At 51.1% G+C, this 12,524-nt stretch overlaps 1 pseudogene; it reads right to left on the reverse strand.

Moving 5' to 3' along the window:
- Positions 1 to 704: 704 nt before the first annotated feature.
- LOC129356288 (uncharacterized) overlaps positions 705 to 12,524 on the reverse strand; it is a 15,243-nt pseudogene continuing 3,423 nt past the window's right edge.

Genomic DNA, 12,524 nt, shown 5'->3' on the forward strand with positions numbered 1-12,524 from the left:
CTGGTTATGATTCAAATCATAGGTGGTTCCTTTGCAGCCTTTTTTTCCCTGCAGATCCAGTTTCTACATGGTTCTGATTAAGAATCTGGTCTCAACAGAACCAAATATTCTGCATAGTCCAGATTTCTGCTTCTCTGTGAGCAGAGAACCAGAACACATGTTAGGTTCTAAATCACCCACAGTCTGGATTTGGATCAGAACCGTCTCTGGATGCTTGTTCTGAACACAAACCCGGTGTGGTCCCACTGAAACCAGCAGGGGGAGCTCTTCTCTTTGGTTCCGCAGTGGGAACAATCGGCCCACTGACCCAGTAGAACCAAGGTGTAGTTCTGGTCCAACCTCATCTGATCAAGGTCAGCTCTAATCCGTGTTCTACCCTGTAACCTCTGAGCCGGAACCAGCAGCTGGATCTGGTGTCGGATCACAACCAAACTGTCTTGTCTGGCTGTTTGGACCCTCTTCTGGTTCTGGTTTGGCTCAGTACCAGGTGAGATAATCCACATCAGGCTGTCTATGGTCTGGAAGCCTTTGAAGGATCGAAAAGAACTTCAAGAACCTTTCCATACCACCAGATCAGGCTGTTCCTGTACAGTCTGTTTACTCCCTGTCTATCTGTATTTGGAGGTTTCTTTTTGCTGGAGTCAGAAAGTGACATAAATATGAGAGAAGATGTAACTAAATAAAAAATGTTCATAACTCTGAGCTGCTTTAATAAAGATTTATTCAGGCACATCAGTCAACAAACCCTACTGTCCACCGTCTCAGCATGAAGTGCTGTGAAATCTCTGCAGCTGTTCTCCTCAGACAGGAAGTGGATTCACGGCCTCAGCGGTTCCTCTGTGGGTTTGTGACTGCAGCTGTTTTGCATCGTTGGGTCCCAGCAGAGAGACAGCTGGGCGGCCCGATGTTAGCAGCTGTTAGCTTGAACTCACTGAGCTGAACTCTACGACACAGATCCAACATGGTTACGTCTATAAAACGGTTCTGGTTTCATAAAATCTACATAAAACTTGTTTCTGCAGGAGGAGGCCCCAGAGGAGCGGTTCCTGACAGAAAAGGCACAAAGAAGAAGAAGTTTGAGCTGAAACACCAGAGGATCGTCCTGACCAATGAGAGAGCAGAAAATCTGTCCTGCTGGTCAAAGCATCATCAGGCTGATGAAGAACCTCCTCTTCCTCTTAAGGTGGGTCTACCTGCTCATCCAGGTGCTGCTGTCTACAAGCTGACCACCAGGGGGCAGCAGCTGTCTAACAATCATCATGATGCGGAAACATTAGCATCAGATCAGGGATCTGAAAGGTTTAACATCTGCTGAGAGACATCATGGCCGCCACGTCCCCAACCTCGCAGAGTCCCCAAAGCATCCTGTCCCCCTGTCACCTTCTGGACACTTTGTGTCTCCATCTCTACACCTCCTTCTCGTCTGCATGGAAGGACGTCCGTCTCAGGTTTTCTCTGACTTTAACGAACTCTGGAGCTCTGTGGTTCTCCTCCTGCTGCTGCTCCTGCTGACGCTCCAGCTGTGGACAGACGGACACAGGAACAGACAGACAGAGGGACAGACAGACGGACGGACAGAGAGATGGATGGACAGACAGAGGGACAGACAGGCGGACAGACAGGGAGTGTTTAGAGTCGGGTCAGCCCGGTTCTGTGAACTTCTGATCATTTCTGAACTGATTGACCTTTAACTGTCATGATGACCCTTGATTTCTCATGGACCCATTGACTTACTAGTCAGGGTTTAGAAGGGTCCAGTTAAAGGGTTAATGGGCTCCAAACCTTGGTTCTGGTCCAAACAGAACCAAAGGGTCTGGACCAGACCAGCCACAGAAGCTATAGCTTCCTTGGAGACTGAGGACGTTTTCAAATTGATGAAACATCGATTCATTTAGCTTGAGAGTTATGATGAACCCCATCAGGACCACTGTGTCCTGGATACAGTAACCCAGGATACAGTAACCTAGGATACAGTTGCCCTAGATATGGTTACCTTGGATACAGTTATCCTGGATAGTTATCCTAGTCTGGTGACCTGGTTCCTGGTTCAAACCTGGTCCATCCCACCTGAGCCACGTTTGGTCCAATGAACGCGGTCCATGTCGGTCCGGTCCAGTCTGCTCCGGTCCATGTCGGCCCGGTCCAGTCTGCTCCGGTCCATGTCGGTCCGGTCCATGTCGGTCCGGTCCATGTCGGTCCGGTCCAGTCTGCTCTGGTCCATGTCGGTCCGGTCCAGTCTGCTCCGGTCCATGTCGGTCCGGTCCATGTCGGTCCGGTCCATGTCGGTCCGGTCCATGTCGGTCCGGTCCAGTCTGCTCTGGTCCATGTCGGTCCGGTCCAGTCTGCTCTGGTCCAGTCTGCTCCGGTCCATGTCGGCCCGGTCCAGTCTGCTCCGGTCCATGTCGGTCCGGTCCAGTCTGCTCCGGTCCATGTCGGTCCGGTCCAGTCTGCTCTGGTCCATGTCGGTCCGGTCCAGTCTGCTCTGGTCCAGTCTGCTCCGGTCCATGTCGGCCCGGTCCAGTCTGCTCCGGTCCATGTCGGTCCGGTCCAGTCTGCTCTGGTCCAGTCTGCTCCGGTCCAGTCTGCTCCGGTCCATGTCGGTCCGGTCCAGTCTGCTCCGGTCCAGTCTGCTCTGGTCCAGTCTGCTCTGGTCCAGTCTGCTCTGGTCCAGTCTGCTCTGGTCCATGTCGGCCCGGTCCAGTCTGCTCTGGTCCAGTCTGCTCTGGTCCAGTCTGCTCCGGTCCATGTCGGTCCGGTCCAGTCTGCTCTCACCTCCTCCAGCTTCATGTGTCTCTTGAGCAACTCGGCTTCCAGCGGGGAAATCTTCTTGCGCGCTTCCTCTTCCTGTTTCCTCTGGCGGATCAGCTGATCCCGCTTCCTGGACTCCAGAACCCGCTGCAGCTCCGGCTTGGTCTCCACGCCGCTGCCCCCCCTGCAGGGACAGGGAGGAGGTGCAGTTTGGATCACAAGGTTTTTATTGACATCAGGATCAGGCTCTGTGATTGGCTGAATTGATCCCACTGAGTCTGTGGTTCGGTTCCCAGTAAGCTTCCTGTTGCAGTTTGGGTCAGGCGAACTCTGAACAGCAGCTTTGTGCTGCTGCTTTGTGCTGCTGCTTTGTGCTGCAGCTTTGTGCTGCTGCTTTGTGCTGCAGCTTTGTTTCTGTGAAAACTTTCCCACAGGCCTCAAAAGTCTGTTGCTTAGCAACAGCACTCACAAACAGCCTGAACAGAACAACAACAACAGCAGAGCTGCGCTCTGATTGGTTGGCTGCTGGCAGGTGGAGAGCAATCCAAGCCAATCAGCAGATTCCCCCAGCCACTTTCTGACCCGCTTGGTTCTGGTCCCGGTCCGACTTCAGGCCTGCTGCATGTTCTGCATCTGAACATAACAAACTTTTCCCCATTTTTTGGTTCTTTTTAAACACATTTTTAACTTTTAATTACAAAAATTTTGATCCTTTAATATAATTAATGTAGTTTTATTTAATGAAGTTGTATTTAATAAAATTTAATTGAATATAAAATTATTTAATGTTATTCATTGTAATATAATTTAATGTGATGTAATGCAGTCTGTGCAGCTGACTGTCCTCACCATCCTCCCCTGTCCCCTCCGTCCTCCCCTGTCCTAACCATCCTCCCCTGTCCCCTCCGTCCTCCCCTGTCCCCTCCGTCCTCCCCTGTCCTCACCATCCTCCCCTGTCCCCTCCGTCCTCCCCTGTCCTCACCATCCTCCCCTGTCATAACCATCCTCCCCTGTCCCCTCCGTCCTCCCCTGTCCTCACCATCCTCCCCTGTCCCCTCCGTCCTCCCCTGTCCTAACCATCCTCCCCTGTCCCCTCCGTCCTCCCCTGTCCTCACCATCCTCCCCTGTCCTCACCATCCTCCCCTGTCCTAACCATCCTCCCCTGTCCCCTCCGTCCTCCCCTGTCCTCACCACCCTCCCCTGTCCTCACCATCCTCCCCTGTCCCCTCCGTCCTACCCTGTCCTCACCATCATCCCCTGTCCCCTCCGTCCTCCCCTGTCCTCACCATCATCCCCTGTCCCCTCCATCCTTCCCTAAACTTTATCCTAACCCAGGGAGGATGGAGGGGACATCCTACCCCTCCGTCCTCCCCTGTCCTCACCATCCTCCCCTGTCCTCACCATCCTCCCCTGTCCCCTCCGTCCTCCCCTGTCCTCACCATCCCCCCTGTCCTCACCATCCTCCCCTGTCCCCTCCGTCCTCCCCTGTCCTCACCATCCTCCCATGTCCTAACCATCCTCCTCTGTCCCCTCCGTCCTCCCCTGTCCTCACCACCCTCCCCTGTTCTCACCATCCTCCCCTGTCCCCTCCGTCCTCCCCTGTCCTCACCACCCTCCCCTGTCCTCACCACCCTCCCCTGTCCTAACCATCCTCCCCTGTCCCCTCCGTTCTCCCCTGTCCTCAACATCCTCCCCTGTCCTCACCATCCTCCCCTGTCCTCACCATCCTCCCCTGTCCCCTCCGTCCTCACAACCCTCCCCTGTCCTCACCATCCTCCCCTGTCCCCTCCATCCTCCCCTGTCCTCACCATCCTCCCCTGTCCCCTCCGTCCTCCCCTGCTCCCTCCATCCTTCCCTAAACTTAACCCTAACCCAGGGAGGATGGAGGGGACATCCTACCCCTCCATCCTCCCTGTCCTCCCCGTCCCCCTGTGGACAGAGATGTCTCACCGTCTGCAGCTGCTCAGCAGCTCCCTGTGCAGCTCCTGGTGGCTCCTGGACGCCTTGACGGGATTCAGCAGCTTCTTGGGTTTGATCAGGTCTTCGTCTCCATCCATGTAGTCAGGCGGGGGACGCAGCTGGATGCCGGGGACGGCCTCCCGTGGACACCACCGGGGCGATGCTGCTGCAGATCAGAGTCCGCCGAGGCTGAGGACACAGAGACATGCTGAGGGACAGAAGCTGGACACAGACTTTCTCTGCCGTGACCCCAAAAGGCATTGACCTCTGACCTACAGGTAATGCTACAGAAATACTTTAGAATGTTTTTTAACTTTTCAACATTTGATCATCTGAAATGATAGCATCACTGAATTTCCAAATCATATGATTTTCCCCATAATCTTGTCTTTTTAATGTCAGAAATATGTAATATTTTATATTAATCACGTCAGGTTTTATTTTATTCCCACAGTTCTTGTGTTTTTTTAGAAGATGGTTCCTTTGGTCTTTTTCTTCAGAATCAGGTTTTCTTTATTTTGGTAAATTAACAAAATTACAAAAAATAAAATCTCTGTGTGTGTGTGTGTGTGTGTGTGTGTGTGTGTGTGTGTGTGTGTGTGTGCGTGTGTCTCTGTGTGTGTGTGTGTGCGTGCGTGTGTGCATGCGTGCGTGCATGTGTGTGTGTGTGTGTGTGTCTCTGTGTGTGTGTGTGTGTGTTTGTGTCTTTGTGTGTGTGTGTGTGCGTGCGTGCATGCATGTGTGTGTGTGTGTATGTGTGTCTCTCTGTGTGTGTGTATGTGTGTGTGTCTCTGTGTGTGTGTGTGTGTGTCTCTCTCTGTGTGTGTGTGTGTGTGTGTGTGTGTGTGTGTGGTGTGTGTGTGTGTGTGTGTGTGTGTCTCTCTGTGTGTGTGTGTGTGTGTGTGTGTGTGTGTGTGTGTCGGCCCTCAGATATTCTGGGTCCGGGTCGGATTTCCTCCGTTGTCTGAAACAAAGCTGCAACCAGAGAGCAACGCTTCATGTTTCAGAAAAATCAGATCCAACATGCAGCTCTGCTCAGAGACCGGCTCTGATTTAATGAGGGTCAGGTCCAGTTCAGCAGAGGTTCTGGTTCCGGATGGGCTCAGGAAGAATGTTCTGATCAGAACGGATCCATACATGATGGTACAATGAGAACTCTGTCAGGTTCTGTTTCAGAACCGGATCGACCCAGCTCAGATGTTTCTGCTGCTGTGATATGATCGGGTCTGCTCCAAATTGATCCGAGCCAGAACCGGATCCTTCCGGTCCATCTACGTTTCTGAAGGAGATCCTCAGACTGCTGCGGGTCAGAACACCTGCAGACACCGCACAGGGCAAAACGCAACCCACAGAACCCGACCGAACCAGAACCAGACACAACAGTGTCCCAGAACCACCCAAACATCAGGACACCTGCAGGTTCCAACTCCACCGGACCTGTAGAACTTTAACAGAACCTCCTAGTTCACAGGTGCCAAACTAAAGGTTGGCAGGCCAAATCTGGCCCGCCGCAGCTGATTTCTGTGGCCCTTCAGATTGTACAGGTCTTTATACGTTTGGTGCTAAATGATGCTAAATATTATTTATTCACTCACTGAATGCAGAGACAAACTGTCTGGTTACAATTTACTGTCCCTTTAAGGACATTCATGATAAAAATGAGTCTCCAGAAATGAGACGTTTAATCTGGACATCAGCAGCCAACAGAACCGAGGCTATGCTACAAGCCAACAACGGACATTTCTCTTGGTTCTCCTGGTTCTCCTGGTTCCTCCTGGTTCTCCTGGTTCCTCTTGGTTCTCCTGGTTCCTCTAGGTTCTCCTGGTTCCTCTTGGTTCTACTGGTTCCTCTAGGTTCTCCTGGTTCCTCTTGGTTCTCCTGGTTTTCCTGGTTCCTCTTGGTTCTCCTGGTTCCTCTAGGTTCTCCTGGTTCCACTTGGTTCTCCTGGTTCTCCTGGTTCCTCTTGGTTCTCCTGGTTTTCTTGGTTCTCCTGGTTCCTCCTGGTTCTCCTGGTTCCACTTGGTTATCCTGATTCCACTTGGTTCTCTTGGTTCCTCCTGGTTTTCCTAGTTCCTCTTGGTTCTCCTGGTTCCACTTGGTTCTCTTGGTTGTCCTGGTTCTCTTGGTACCTCTTGTTTCTCCTAGTTCCACTTGGTTCTCCTGGTTCCTCTTGGTTTTCCTGGTTCCTTCGTGGTTCTCCTGGTTTCTTCGTGGTTCTCCTGGTTCCACTTGGTTCTCCTGGTTCCTCTTGGTTCTCCTGGTTCCACTTGGTTCTCTTGGTTCCTCCTGGTTCTCCTGGTTCCACTTGGTTCTCCTGGTTCCTCTTGGTTCTCCTGGTTCCTTCGTGGTTCTCCTGGTTCCACTTGGTTCTCCTGGTTCCTCTTGGTTCTCCTGGATCCTTCGTGGTTCTCCTGGTTCCACTTGGTTCTCCTGGTTCCACTTGGTTCTCCTGGTTCCTCTTGGTTCTCCTGGTTCCTTCGTGGTTCTCCTGGTTCCACTTGGTTCCTCCTGGTTCCACTTGGTTCTCCTGGTTCCTCCTGGTTCTCCTGGTTTTCATGGTTCCTCTTGGTTCTCCTGGTTCCACTTGGCTCTCCTGGTTCCTCTTGGTTCTGCTGGTTCCTCTTGGTTCTCCTGGTTCCTTCGTGGTTCTCCTGGTTCCACTTGGTTCTCCTGGTTCCTCCTGGTTCTCCTGGTTCCTCTTGGTTCTCCTGGTTTTCATGGTTCCTCTTGGTTCTCCTAGTTCCACTTGGTTCTCCTGGTTCCTCTTGGTTCTGCTGGTTCCTCTTGGTTCTCCTGGTTCCTTCGTGGTTCTCCTGGTTCCACTTGGTTCTCCTGGTTCCTTCGTGGTTCTCCTGGTTCCTCTTGGTTCTCCTGGTTCCTCTTTGTTCTCCTGGTTCTCTTGGTTCCTCTTGATTCTCCTGGTTCCTCTTGGTTCTCGTGGTTCCTTCATGGTTCTCCTGGTTCCACTTGGTTCTCCTGGTTCCTCTTGGTTTTCCTGGTTCTTTCGTGGTTCTCCTGGTTCCTTCGTGGTTCTCCTGGTTCCTCTTGGTTCTCCTGGTTCCTCTTTGTTCTCCTGGTTCTCTTGGTTCCTCTTGGTTCTCCTGGTTCCACTTGGTTCTCTTGGTTCCTCCTGGTACTCCTGGTTCCTTCGTGGTTCTCCTGGTTCCACTTGGTTCTCCTGGTTCCTTCGTGGTTCTCCTGGTTCCACTTGGTTCTCCTGGTTCCTCTTTGTTCTCCTGGTTCTCTTGGTTCCTATTGGTTCTCCTGGTTCCACTTGGTTCTCTTGGTTCCTCTTGGTTCTCCTGGTTCCACTTGGTTCCTCTTGGTTCTCCTGGTTCCACTTGGTTCTCCTGGTTCCTCTTTGTTCTCCTGGTTCTCTTGCTTCCTCTTGGTTCTCCTGGTTCCTTCGTGGTTCTCCTGGTTCCATTTGGTTCTCCTGGTTCCTCTTTGTTCTCCTGGTTCTCTTGGTTCCTATTGGTTCTCCTGGTTCCACTTGGTTCTCTTGGTTCCTCTTGGTTCTCCTGGTTCCACTTGGTTCTCCTGGTTCCTCTTTGTTCTCCTGGTTCTATTGGTTCCTCTTGGTTCTCCTGGTTCCTTCGTGGTTCTCCTGGTTCCACTTGGTTCTCCTGGTTCCTCTTGGTTCTCCTGGTTCCACTTGGTTCTCCTGGTTCCTCTTGGTTCTCCTGGTTCTCTTGGTTCCTCCTGGTTCTCCTGGTTCCACTTGGTTCTCCTGGTTCCACTTGGTTCTCTTGGTTCCTCCTGGTTCTCCTGGTTCCTTCGTGGTTCTCCTGGTTCCTCTTGGTTCTCCTGGTTCCTCTTTGTTCTCCTGGTTCTCTTGGTTCCTCTTGGTTCTCCTGGTTCCACTTGGTTCTCCTGGTTCCTCTTTGTTCTCCTGGTTCTCTTGGTTCCTCTTGGTTCTCCTGGTTCCTTCGTGGTTCTCCTGGTTCCACTTGGTTCTCCTGGTTCCTCTTTGTTCTCCTGGTTCTCTTGGTTCCTCTTGGTTCTCCTGGTTCCTTCGTGGTTCTCCTGGTTCCACTTGGTTCTCCTGGTTCCTCTTGGTTCTCCTGGTTCCACTTGGTTCTCTTGGTTCCTCCTGGTTCTCCTGGTTCCACTTGGTTCTCCTGGTTCCTCTTGGTTCTCCTGGTTCCTTCGTGGTTCTCCTGGTTCCTCTTGGTTCTCCTGGTTCCTCTTGGTTCTCCTGGTTCCACTTGGTTCTCTTGGTTCCTCCTGGTTTTCTTTTCCCTCTTGGTCCTAGTTCTTTTCTCCTGGTTCCTCTTGGTTTTCCTGGTTCCTTCGTGGTTCTCCTGGTTCCTCTTGGTTCTCCTGGTTCCTCTTTGTTCTCCTGGTTCTCTTGGTTCCTCTTGGTTCTCCTGGTTCCACTTGGTTCTCCTGGTTCCTCTTTGTTCTCCTGGTTCTCTTGGTTCCTCTTGGTTCTCCTGGTTCCACTTGGTTCTCCTGGTTCCACTTGGTTCTCTTGGTTCCTCTTGGTTCTCCTGGTTCCACTTGGTTCTCCTGGTTCTCCTGGTTCCTCTTGGTTCTCCTGGTTCCTCTAGGTTCTCCTGGTTCCTCTTGGTTCTACTGGTTCCTCTAGGTTCTCCTGGTTCCTTCGTGGTTCTCCTGGTTCCTCTTGGTTCTCCTGGTTCCTCTTTGTTCTCCTGGTTCTCTTGGTTCCTCTTGGTTCTCCTGGTTCCACTTGGTTCCTCTTGGTTCTCCTGGTTCCTTCATGGTTCTCCTGGTTCCTCCTGGTTCTCCTGGTTCCTTCGTGGTTCTCCTGGTTCCTCTTTGTTCTCCTGGTTCTCTTGGTTCCTCTTGGTTCTCCTGGTTCCACTTGGTTCTCCTGGTTCCACTTGGTTCTCCTGGTTCCACTTGGTTCTCCTGGGTTCGGCACCTCCAAGTTCTGACTCATGTCTTGAAGGACTTTCTGCATTGGAACCTGTAACTGATTGTTTGCTGTGAAGACCAAAGATGAACATTTTGGTTCTGTTCCTGCAAGGGAAAAGAACAGGCCCCGGTTCTGGTTCCAGAAAACTAAGCAGAACCAAGCAGAACCAAGCAGAACCGGAACTCATGGACCCAACTGGAGCCAACATGGAGCACCTGAGGAAGAGGAGGGTGAGTCTTACCCGACTTCAGCACGGCCTCTCTGCTGCCTGTCCTCTCCTCCATGGACACGGTTCTGTCCCGGTTCTGATGGGTTCTGGTCCCGCTGTGTCTCTGGTAATCTTCATCCTCTCTGCAGCAGCACTCTGCTCCTCCTCTTCAGTTGTGCTGGGTCATATGATCCTCCTTTTCCCACGCTGCTCTCCACCAGCAGCTTGTGATGAAACAGGAAACTCAGCAGCAGTTCCGGCTGCAGCCACACGAGGGCGCTCAAGCTACCAGCTGCTCCAATAACTGTCATGATGTGCAAAGAGATCTGCATGTTAACCAGATTCTGATCCAGAATCCATGTGGAGCTCCTTCCTCCTCCTCTGTGTCTGAAGCCGGTCCAGACGTTCTCCTGCAGTGAGGTTCTGTTTTCCTGACGGATCCAAAACCAGCAGCATTTTATAATCCCAGATCTTCTCAGAACTGATCACTTCCCTGCTGGCACCATGTTGAAGGTTTCCATGGAGACAACAAGCATCCCTGAGACTCGGTACCGGACCGGATGCAGCAGAACCTCTGGATAGGAACCAAACATGGCGGGCGTGAGGCCGGCCCGGTGAAGTGGGGATTCAGTCAGAGCCTATTTTTGCGCTCGCTGTGTGAACTTTGCCATATTTCCCAAAACTACATATTAAAATGTGATAATAAAGAATTTGTCAGCCTATTTGACTCAGAGATATTGAGCCATAAAACCGCCTGTTTCATGCAGATCAAAGTTAGTTTGGTATGAAGTGGAGATAATGATAAAGATCAAGTTCAGGACAAACACATAAAAAATGAAAAAGGCCTGATGTGAAAAACAAGAAGACTGATGGAACTAAAATGTCCTTTTTTCAAGAAACTATGAAAGTTGAGACTTTATGAACCAAAAATCAGTTTCCACCTCTAGTCTGAGAGAAAAACATGTTTAAAATCACAATAAAAATCATGATAATAAAACCAAACTGCTTTTTTTTACACCCACAACAAACTTAAGATATTAATTTCATAATATGTGTAATTTCTGCTGCAGAAATTCAAAATAAATATCAATTCCTGCATTTTATGAAAGATTTTCATAAGTGGATATTCAATAAATCTATATGTAAGTTTTATATAATGTAATTTGGTCTTCTAACAGGGATGAAGCGTTAAATTGTGATATATTTAATCCTCTGGCCAAGTTAAAAATCACCTTCATATAGTGAAATAATTTTATTTTAGAGCGCTTAAACGTTGCAACATCACACAAGCCCAAACTTTAAACCAACATGTTAATAACTTAAGATCTGAAATTTGTCTTCATGCCATTTAGTTTTTCTTTCCTTGGTCAGTTTGAGATTATTCTATTTTATTTCTTCTTTTTCCTGCTCAGTTTATCAAATCAAACTTTTTATTACTAAAATGCCTTGTTATGATATTTTCTTTGAATTTTCTATCAAGACGGAAAAACAACAGAACTTTTCCATAAATCTGCCTTTTAACTCAAAACGTTAAAAATGCGAACTTCGCGTCGGGACAGAAATATGACCCAAATAAGCGAAGGGCGGATGTGGAGAATGTGGGACACACTGCGACCTTTAACCTTCAACATGAGAGGATTTGGACCGGGCCTTAGAACCGCAAACCTTCTGTGTTTTGTCCTAAGAAGAATGTTGGAAAAATCTTCGTCCATTAAAATGACTCAACAAGCTGCAAACCTGACTGCCTTCCAAAATAAGAGCCTCTGAATGTGACACAGCAGGTACCTGAACACACCTGGGCTCACGGCTGTGATGTCAACAGTTCTCCGGTTCTGGGTCAGAACCATCAGTCCCAAGAATTAAACCAGATCGGAACTTCTTTGGGTTTTCTTATACGAAGTTCTGATGTCACAAAAAAATAAAGAAAAATGTAAGTTCTGCTGGTTCTGGTTTGGTCCAGAACCAGCAGAACTGATTTGTTCTGACTGAATTGGCAAGCACCAGAACCTTGACTGGGTCTATGTTCCTCAGCTCGGACTTTTTCCCCATCAGAACCTCTGGAATTGTGTTGTACGTTTTAAACTGGGCCTGAAAGTGGCGCTGAACACGTCTCTGCCCCCCCGGGTTCTGACCCCCCAGGTTCTGAGCCCCTGGGTTCTGAGCACCTGGGTTCTGACCCCCCGGGTTCTGAGCCCCCGGGTTCTGACCCCCCAGGTTCTGAGCCCCCGGGTTCTGACCCCCCGGGTTCTGCCCCCCCGGGTTCTGACCCCCCGGGTTCTGACCCCCCCAGGTTCTGACCCCCCAGGTTCTGACCCCCCGGGTTCTGCCCCCCGGGTTCTGAGCCCCCGGGTTCTGACCCCCCGGGTTCTGACCCCCGGGTTCTGAGCCCCCAGGTTCTGACCCCCCGGGTTCTGACCCCCCGGGTTCTGACCCCCCGGGTTCTGACCCCCAGGTTCTGAGCCCCCAGGTTCTGACCCCCCGGGTTCTGCCCCCCCAGGTTCTGACCCCCCGGGTTCTGAGCCCCCGGGTTCTGACCCCCCGGGTTCTGACCCCCCAGGTTCTGACCCCCCGGGTTCTGACCCCCCAGGTTCTGAGCCCCCAGGTTCTGACCCCCCGGGTTCTGCCCCCCCAGGTTCTGACCCCCCGGGTTCTGAGCCCCCGGGTTCTGAGCACCTGGGGTCAGAACCCGGGGGGTCAGAACCCGGGTCCTGGTGACCCGACAGGGAC

This window comes from Poeciliopsis prolifica, unplaced genomic scaffold (assembly GCF_027474105.1).
Source record: "Poeciliopsis prolifica strain line A6 unplaced genomic scaffold, Auburn_PproV2 SCAFFOLD163, whole genome shotgun sequence".
NCBI classification, from domain to species: domain Eukaryota; kingdom Metazoa; phylum Chordata; class Actinopteri; order Cyprinodontiformes; family Poeciliidae; genus Poeciliopsis; species Poeciliopsis prolifica.